General features: G+C 47.7%; 1 protein-coding gene across 1 annotated transcript in view; it reads left to right on the forward strand.

Annotated features, from left to right (window-relative positions):
- IMMP2L (inner mitochondrial membrane peptidase subunit 2) overlaps positions 1 to 9,391 on the forward strand; it is a 462,659-nt gene that overhangs the window by 321,671 nt on the left and 131,597 nt on the right. The gene's annotated exons all lie outside the window — the stretch shown is intronic.

The following is a 9,391-nucleotide window of genomic DNA, read 5'->3' on the forward strand; positions in this document are numbered from 1 at the left end:
TTAGAAACATTTAAGAACATTTTATTATTTTAGAAGCAAATACAGAGACTAAGGGGGAGCTTTTGTTATAATGGAGATAGGGAGGACATGGGAAAAGATATGAAACAAGTTCTGAATCACTCACAAAATAGTAGCTTTAGAAAACAGCTCACCATCAGGTATGGTAACAATGTGTAGTGATGTCTTATTTATTCTACACGCTGCTAAATGCAGAACAACGTTTGAGAGTCAGCAAGTAGGTTGATGTGGTGTGACACATCACATTTGGTTCTTACTTTAAATAAAGTGTAGCCAGGTGTGCAGTGTCACAGTGTGGGCGTCCAAATGCTCAGGAAACTATATTCAGAAAGTGTTCTGATCCTGTCTTTTCAAAAAGCCGGGTCCTAAAGCATCCGTGTTGGTGACCGTACAGATTAAGGAGCCGCAGTAAAATGAACGTTGGTGGGTTTGGGAACAGAGCCCCAATGTGTGTGCTTATCTATAGCACGAACAGCAATAATCGATGCATCCAAATACATTCAATTTAAAACATTAACCAGAATAAAGATTGGAGAAAGACAAAAAAAAAAAAAAGCAAATGAAAGAGATATTTACACGGACCCATTAGTTTCAACAAAATATTTTTCATGGTTATTTGCTTTTTCTTATAAATCTGCTATGGCTCATATGTAGAGAAGCACTGTTTTAGGAAAGCAGACAAAGTCCCAAAGTGCACCCCTCCATGTGAGTGACGCACCATCAGCATTTCGGGGGCGCTGGTACTTGTCGCCGGACGCCTGTACTTCTGCCTCACGTGTTTGCCAGGCCCTGTCCCCTCTCACCTGGAGAAACCCACTCTGAGGGCACTGGAGATCTGGGCTCCCGTGTCCTTGGCGACCTTAGTGAACACAGTGGATCGCCTTTGCAGGGGAACCCCGTAATATATCGTCGAAAAGAGGAAATGCTTGAGAGTAGAGAGAGGTGAGCTGAATAGTCCACAGACTTGGGGCGGCCAGGTCAGCCTGCTGCAAAGGGTCACCCATCAGGGAGATGTGACCCACTTTATAAATCGCTTCCCGTGGCCCTCCTGGTTCAGGAGAGCTCCCAGAAGGGGTCCTGGAAACCAGAACCGCCTGCTGGCCCCACTGGGCGGGGGAGTAGGTGGAGGAGCACCAGCATTTCAGAGAAGCTCACCCTGCTCACGGCACAGGCATCGCCTTGTGGGCAGGACTCCCCTCACAGGCGTGGACATGGCTGGGGGCACAGGGAGGACTCCCCTCACAGGTGTGGACATGGCCGGGGGCGCGGGGAGGACTCCCCTCACAGGCGTGGACATGGCCGGGGGCGCGGGGAGGACTCCCCTCACAGGTGTGGACATGGCCGGGGGCGCGGGGAGGACTCCCCTCACAGGTGTGGACATGGCCGGGGGCAGGGGGAGGACTCCCCTCACAGGTGTGGACATGGCCGGGGGCACGGGGAGGACTCCCCTCACAGGCGTGGACATGGCCGGGGGCACAAGGAGGACTCCCCTCACAGGCAAGGACATGGCCGGGGGCGCGGGGAGGACTCCCCTCAGAGGCGTGGACATGGCCGGGAGCGCAGGGGAGGACTCCCCTCACAGGCATGGACATGGTTGGGGGCACGGGGAGGACTCCCCTCAGAGGCGTGGACATGGCCGGGGCGCAGGCAGAGCCTCAGGCGCTCCTCTCCTTGGGGACTGGTCAAGTGAGGGTCCTTCAAGTCCAGTGGTATCTTGTAAAATGCCAAAACACCCTAATTTATTGAAAATCACTCCCTTGTATTAGCAAAAAACAATCCATCGAATCACTAGAAATTAAACCTTTTAAAGCTGTTGGTTTTAAATGTGCTATTGAAGATACGGAAATCAATATTAGCCGATCACAGATACTTGGATCACATTATGTTCTGGCAGATGAGGCTTTACGTGAAGAGAAACAGAACCAAATTGAGCTTTTCCCAATATGACGGGAACGATGCTTGTTGAGTAGCCTCCCTGTCAGGGTCGCTGCAGGGGTTGTGAGGCCGGAAGCCGGTGTCTGCGGGGCTGTGTGGAGGCCGTGACTGACGTAGGGCATCAGGCAGGGCAGGAGCTAGGAGTATATGCTGTCCTAGAGGGAAGGACAGAATGCAAATGTGTGTCCCGGGCCTTGAAAAAGATTGGTGCAGAGAACGTTCTAGACCACGGATGCCGATGGGAGCGGGCAGTGATGGCTCGGAGGACCTGTGGCTGTTCGTGCGCTGGCCTTGGCTGGCGGGCACTGGGGCGGAGGTTGGCAGGGGTCTCTGAGGCCCTTCAGCCTGGTTTCATGGGAAGCCTGCGTTTTTCCGAAGCACCTGCCATGGCGCTTCCTGTTGAGTATTTAAGGCCTGGCCAGTGCTGTCACTTAGTAAGGGCCGGAGCAGTGACGTAAAGCGCCCAGGGTCTGTCCCACAGTGTAGTTACACCAACTAAGAGGCTTTTGTGAAAAAAGCATCCATTTCCCTGTGCTGTCAATCAGAGAAATTATTAATATTGTCTGGGCATCCTTAGCTGCTTCTTGCTAAAGAAGTATAATTATTTTTTTACTAAATAATTACAGATGGGTAGGGAACCCATGCCTTTTTGCAAATATTCCTTTTATGTAGTCATAGGTGATTACTTATCACTCTACTGTTATAGCAGTGAATAAAAATGGAATTGCTAATAAAACTGTCCGTCTTAGCAGTAGGTATTTCTTACTAAACATCAGAGAGATAGTCACCCTGAATTTTTATGCAGAAATAAATGTTAATCTCAATTTTTTTAAAGTCTAAATTATTCCTATCATAAGCGGAGTGATGTGGGAGGCTTCCAGAGGCACTGCCCCCGACGCAGTGCGTACACTGTGACTCGGGAGATGCAGCGGGTGCTGGGATCCCCGGGCCATTGAGATGGAGCTGCTCTTCCCAATAATGGTGACGCCTGTGACTGTGCCTGTCTCCCCCCTGCCCCCCAGCGGCTTCTTTTGTTTCACTTTCTACCTTAGCCTACCTGTCTCATGAATGGGATTCCTCTTTAGATACATGAATCTTCCATATTCATTCATTCATTCATGCACATCATTCACTTACTCAGTCGGTGTGGTCGTCGAGGTCATGAGCACCGACTGTGAATCCAGACCGCCCTGATGCGGATCCCAGCTTTGCCACGTGGAATGTTACTTTACCAAATTACTTCACCCTCTCAACCTAGTTTTCCTCACTTGGAAAATGCAAATTATCATAGCACATTCTCCAGAGAGTTTTCTTGAGAGTTCCATGAAGTAATGGGTATAATTTGGTTAGCATGGTGCCTAGCCTATAAGTATGTTTTCAGTAAATATCAGATTTCATTGTTAGTCATTACCGTGACTTAATTATTATATATTGAGTGTTTACTACGTACTAGACCATGTGCTGGATCCGGGATTATAAGCATGACAAGCTGCAGATAGTTCTTGTCTTTGGAGCTTACAGTCGGGTGGAGAAACAGGACAGGTGACCAAGAAATGGAACAGCACCGAAGCCCAGCCACAGTGGGTGTGCCAGCAGCCCCTGGGGCTCAGCTAGAGGAGCATTGGTCCACCTGAGGTGGGCGGGGGGGAGGGGGCTGGGGCGGAGAGAACTTCCGGGTTGACATTTGAGATGAGAAGAAAATCTACAGCCTCCCCTTAACCAGGACAGCATGGCTCAGTGCGGACAGTCACACAGTCCTGGAGCACCTGACGTGAAAAGGAGAGGGCCCCAGGGTGCCAGGGTGTCGGGGGGGGGGGGGACTTCTAATGGATGTGTCAGAGTAGGAGACCAAGAGGATTGAAACATATTTACTGAATGGCAGGGTTTTTTTTGAATATTCCACAAAAAAAAAACTAACACATACTTGAGATATATCTGTAAGGATTTATGTTTCCCAATGTGTAAGTTATGCAGGTATTGCTAACTGGTCCACTAGGCAGGTGTTTGAAAATATGGCAAGTCCAGAATTGCTTATTCAGTGCCGAAATAATAAGTAACAGTCCCAGGGAAACATACACAAAGGTCCCATGGAGGTACTGTCCGGTGGCGATGATACCGAGACAAAACCATCTATAGGAAACTGAAGGCAAGAGCATGAGAATGAATATTAAACAATGTCTCCGTTATGTAATATTCTCATTTAAACTCACTATATCTGGTTAGAACCGTCATGCCCTCTCTCGGCAGTCCATGGGCCGAAACAACTGGGGCGCTTCAGGCAGGAAACCCATTGGCTTAGCTTCATTAGGAAAAAAACTCTAGGGGGGCCCCAGCAGGGCTCTCTGGTCCACGCCTCCTTGCTTCTCTCTAAAGGGGTCATTCTGCCCCACCGGTGTGGCTCAGTGGTTGAGCCTTGACCCATGAACCATGAACCAGGAGGTTACGCTTTGATTCCTGGTCAGGGCACATGCATGGGTTGCAGGTTCGATCCCCAGAAGGAGGCAGCAGATCGATGATTCTCTCTCATCATTGTTGTTTCTCTCTCTCTCCCTCTCCCTGTCCCTCTCCTTTCCTCTCTCTGAAATCAATAGAAACATTTTTTAAAAATAATTAAATGAAAGGCAGTATTGTTTGTAACTGTGATGCCTTTGGCTAAGCTCCTTTTCTGTCTTCTTGGCTGGCTTTGGGGCTAAACTCTTCAGTTCTGCGTGAGCCGCAGCCCCGACAGACCACGTGCGGAGCTCCTTGGGGTCCATTCCCAGCGGGAGCGTCACGCGTGGGGCGGGCTGGTGTAATGGTATTTTGGCTGCTGCCTTAATCACATGTCTGAGTCCCATAACTTTCTGAAGTTGTGAACTCCGAGTAAAAGTATGAGAAATGCTAACTTTCGATGTTCCTTTGAACTGAATATTTATTTTTTTCTCTGCTCACAGTCATGCACATCTGTCAAATATTTTGAAAAGACATAAGTATAATTATCGCAGTAGGAAGCTGAAAAGGTTGTCTTAAAATACCGTTTTAACTAAACTTAAAAAACATGTTAGGAAGATTCAAGAGTCTTTCTAACCTGAATAATTACTAAATAATTAAGGAGCAGGTAGCGCTTCTATTTCTGTGTGATTTTAGTTGACCTTGCTTAAACTTAAAATTGACCACAGTTTCTCTTTTAAAGTGTTTGGAGTGAGAATTTCTTGCAGGGAGCAGGTGTGTTTAAAGCATTAATTTAATTAGCTGTGGATGCTTTTAGAGTTTTATAAAATTTTTTGTATGGGTTTTTTTTAGATGGCTAAGGAAAATGGCATGATAGAGTGTTCCCCTTGGAGCAAGATGATAAGAGGTTTAGTCTCTGCTCTGGTCTTTATATGCTGTGTGATCTTGAGCACTCTGAGTATTTTTTTCTTTTCCAATTTCTCTATTTTCAGGGTTCGTTTAAAGACAAAATTAGGAAAAATAATATATGTACCAGCCCTTAGTAAACTTTAGAACACCATCAATGTTTAGTGCAGTGCTAACTAATTTCCTACGTGAAGTAACGGACATACGTTGGTGAGCACAGGGCCAGCCCAGCGCTTAGCAGAATGCCTTGCCCACCTTAGAGTACCGATTGTGTTGGTTCTCGTTGAAACGATTTGGTTATACTGCTCAGTTAAGACATAGGTCATATTTTATGAACCCTAAAGTTGGAAGGAAAACACTTTTTATTTAATTTCTTTATTTAAAAACATGTTTAATCTTTATTATTGAGAGCATTACAGATGTCTCCCATTTTCCCCCATTGGCCCCCTCTGCCCAGTTCCCGCCCCCTCCCCCGGCCTTCACCACACTGTCGCCTGTGCCCATGGGTTATGCATATGTGCGTGGAAGCTCTTGGTTATTCTCTCTTAACACCTGCCATGCACGTGCTCCCATCGGGCTCCCGTGTCTCTGGGGTCCTGACTGCTCCCTCCTGCACAGTTACCCCAAGTGAGATGCTCCTCGCGTGGTTCTTTCTGGTGTCGGTCCCTGCTGCGGTCCGCGGCAGCTGATGACACACAGCGTGGCTTTGCAGGCCGCTCTGTCTCTGTCAGAGGTACTCAGGTCAGATGAAAGCAGCTGGTAAATGCATGCTCTCATTTATTTAAAAACCACAGGTCAGTGTTCGTACTAGATTTTGCTCATGGCCCGTGGTTTCCCCAATCCTCGGTCTGTATTATCTACTCTTATTCCCTTACCCTGGAGTCAGTGGGACTACCAAACTCCCTTCTCATCCTGGCCAGTAGTTTACAGGGGAGAGAGGACTTAGCCTCAGAGCCGAGGGCTCTCTGGCTATGTCCCGGCTGAAGCAGAGGCAGTGGGGAGGGCAATACCGAGCTGCTGCTCCAAGCGAGATCTTGGCTGAGCAGCTAGAAGCCACGTGGGTGCGTCTGGACAGTGAAGACCTTAGTCTTGAGCTGGATGGGAAGAGCTATTACACTCTGCGGCACATGCTCACTGGGGAGCCCCCGCGAGGTCCATAAAGAGCAGAATAACTTTCATTGCCGATGGTTTCTTCTTAATACAAAAGGGATAGCCCTGCACTAATACCACCACTCCACGCACTGGAGCTCCCCTCATCAACCAGGCCTCAGACCTCCAGTTATCCTGTGGCTGAATTTTTTATCTCCACCTGCTTGTGTTGGACCAAACTGATAGATTCTCCTTTCCCCCAACTGGTGGGCGGAGTATGACGTAACCTGCAGCCCAGAAATACCTGAGTGACTAACCATGTACCTTATATGGACTCTACATTGAACCACCAATCAACACCTGCCAAATCCAGTGGTCGGCAAACCGCGGCTCGCGAGCCACATGCGGCTCTTTGGCCCCTTCAGTGTGGCTTTTCCACAAAATACCGTCTTCTGAGAATGGGCCACGAAGTTTTAATCGCACTGTAGGTGCGTGCCCGCACATGGTATTTTGTGGAAGAGCCACCCTCAAGGGGCCAAAGAGCCGCATGTGGCTCGCGAGCCGCGGTTTGACGACCACGGCCCTGAGCCCTTCTTCCTATATGGACCATACATTAAGCCACCAATCAGTGTGCGCCGAGTACACTAAGCCCCCATTCCTTCCCATCCCTCCCCTCAGAAGAGGTGCTCACCTCTGCACGGGTTGCTGTTCTCCTCTTGCGAGACAGCCCGGCAGGTCTTTCCCCTAATAAAGCCTATAGTCCTGGTTTTCGGCTCCCGACTGGTCTCTCACAAACCAGTAGTACAGAGAAGAAGGAGCTAATATCCTATAGGGGATATATGTTTTTCTAAAGTAATTTAGTTGCTCACTTCATTTTGTTATGGAAAGTATTCACATGTAATCTAACCTATTCTGACAGATACCTATGTACATATTAGTATCTGAGGCACCTGCAGCAATTATTCCCATATTTAAAATGTTGGTTTTGACACTAAAGTCTGTGTTTGCAGTTTTGCAACATTGGAAAATGTTTGTTGACAACAGTATTCATTGTAAATTGTTCATTAAAAAAAAACCTGTCATGCTAGTTTTTTCTCCCTGCACAATGAACCTGCATGAGCTTCTAAATGGTTTATGCTAGCAGAACTAATAAGATTTTGAGATTGATCATCCTTGTAGTTGTGATTCAAATGAGAATTTGAATGAAAATAATTAATATTTTTCATTAGTAAGGGCTGACAGTTGTTATTTTCTTTCAAAAGAGGAAACTGATGGAAGTCGTGTATTTAGGGTGTGAAGGTTGTGTTCTATGTGATGGAGGCCGTGTATTTGGGGTGTGGAGGTTGTGTTTTGTGTGATGGAAGTTGTGTACTTGGGGTGTGGAGGTTGTGTTTTGTGTGATGGAAGTTGTGTACTTGGGGTGTGGAGGTTGTGTTCTATGTGATGGAGGCTGTGTATTTGGGGTGTGGAGGTTGTGTTTTGTGTGATGGAGGCTGTGTATTTGGGGTGTGGAGGTTGTGTTCTGTGTGATGGAAGTTGTGTGTTTGGGTTGTGTTTTGTGTGATGGAAGTTGTGTACTTGGGGTGTGATGAGTAGCAGCAGGTCATTAGCTTCAGGCTTCTGCAACTGGACACCTGGGAACCAAGGAGATGTCTCTGCTTATTACACAAATAAATTCTGCCTGAGCTGTGAGAGCGGACGGTGCTGTGCAGCCCGAGCAGGAGCAGTGGAGGTACACAGGCCCTCAGCGCTGCCCCTCTGGGTGTGTGGGTATTTCCCGGGAACATTTCTGGAGTCTGGATTTCAATGTTACACACATCAGAAAGGAAATGCCTGTTTAATCTTTCACTGTAACATGAAGAGGAGCAAGTGATACATCGTGGGATGGAGTTTCCTAGGAGAGAAAGCCAAGCTGAAAGATTTTCTATTTGAGATGAAAGTGTCATAAGCAGTACATTTTACAAAAGCCTGGAATTGGATAACGGAAGAGGAAATGAATGAATGGCTTCGGATTTAGCATCTGTATGGGAAAGTAAGGTGACCGTTAATGGATTTCTGAGGCTGTCTTTGGGGGATTATGTAAATCAAACCTGATTGTAAATCTAACCCAACTATCATTGAAATCAGGAAAATGCTTTCTGCACGGTGGAAATTGAAATGACTCCTGACTTTATAATGTTCCTGAGCTCTGATCATCTCACAGGACTTTCCAAAACGAATGCTTTCTTTCAAAATTAAAACTTGCAACATCCCTAGCAATAAAGTGGAGGAAGTCAAGGAAAATGTGATAATGAAACGTATAGGAAAGTTTCGCTTTCCACATTTCCAGCTCCTATATGAACATGCCACTGCGTGGAGCCAGGAGGACCGTGTACACAGCGTTACTCTGATGGCGCCTCGCCCTCAGGAGCACCGGGTCTCAGCCACACTGAGCTGCCGGGTCCTGCTGCTGGGCGCCTGCTCACCTCCGGCTGCCGCCACAGGGAGCACCTTCCTTTAGCCCTGTTCCCTGTGTCTGTGCTTGGCCGGCTCCTACTCAGCGCTTCCGTCTCTAGGAATGTCCTGGTGGGAGGAATACTGGGCTTCCCTGCAGCATTGTGTGCGGCAGCCAAAGACCAGAACCCTCTAACGGCGCCTCAGTGTAGTTGAAGACACGTGATGCATCCATAGAATCAAACACTCGGGAGCAACGCAGAGGAAAAGGGGAGATGTGTGTGCACACGCGCGCACACACACACTCACACACACACTCACACTCTTCTATAGGAGTATGTGTGCTCTCAGATCACACACACATTCACACACACACACACTCTTGTATAGGAGTATGTGTGCTCTCAGATCACACACACACACACACACACTCACACTCTTGTATAGGAGTATGTGTGCTCTCAGATCACACACACACACTCACACACACACTCTTGTATAGGAGTATGTGTGCTCTCAGATCACACACACACACACACACACACACACTCACACTCTTGTATAGGAGTATGTGTGCTCT

This window comes from Myotis lucifugus, unplaced genomic scaffold (genome assembly GCF_000147115.1).
Source record: "Myotis lucifugus unplaced genomic scaffold, Myoluc2.0 scaffold_18, whole genome shotgun sequence".
In the NCBI taxonomy this organism is placed as follows: Eukaryota; Metazoa; Chordata; class Mammalia; order Chiroptera; family Vespertilionidae; genus Myotis; species Myotis lucifugus.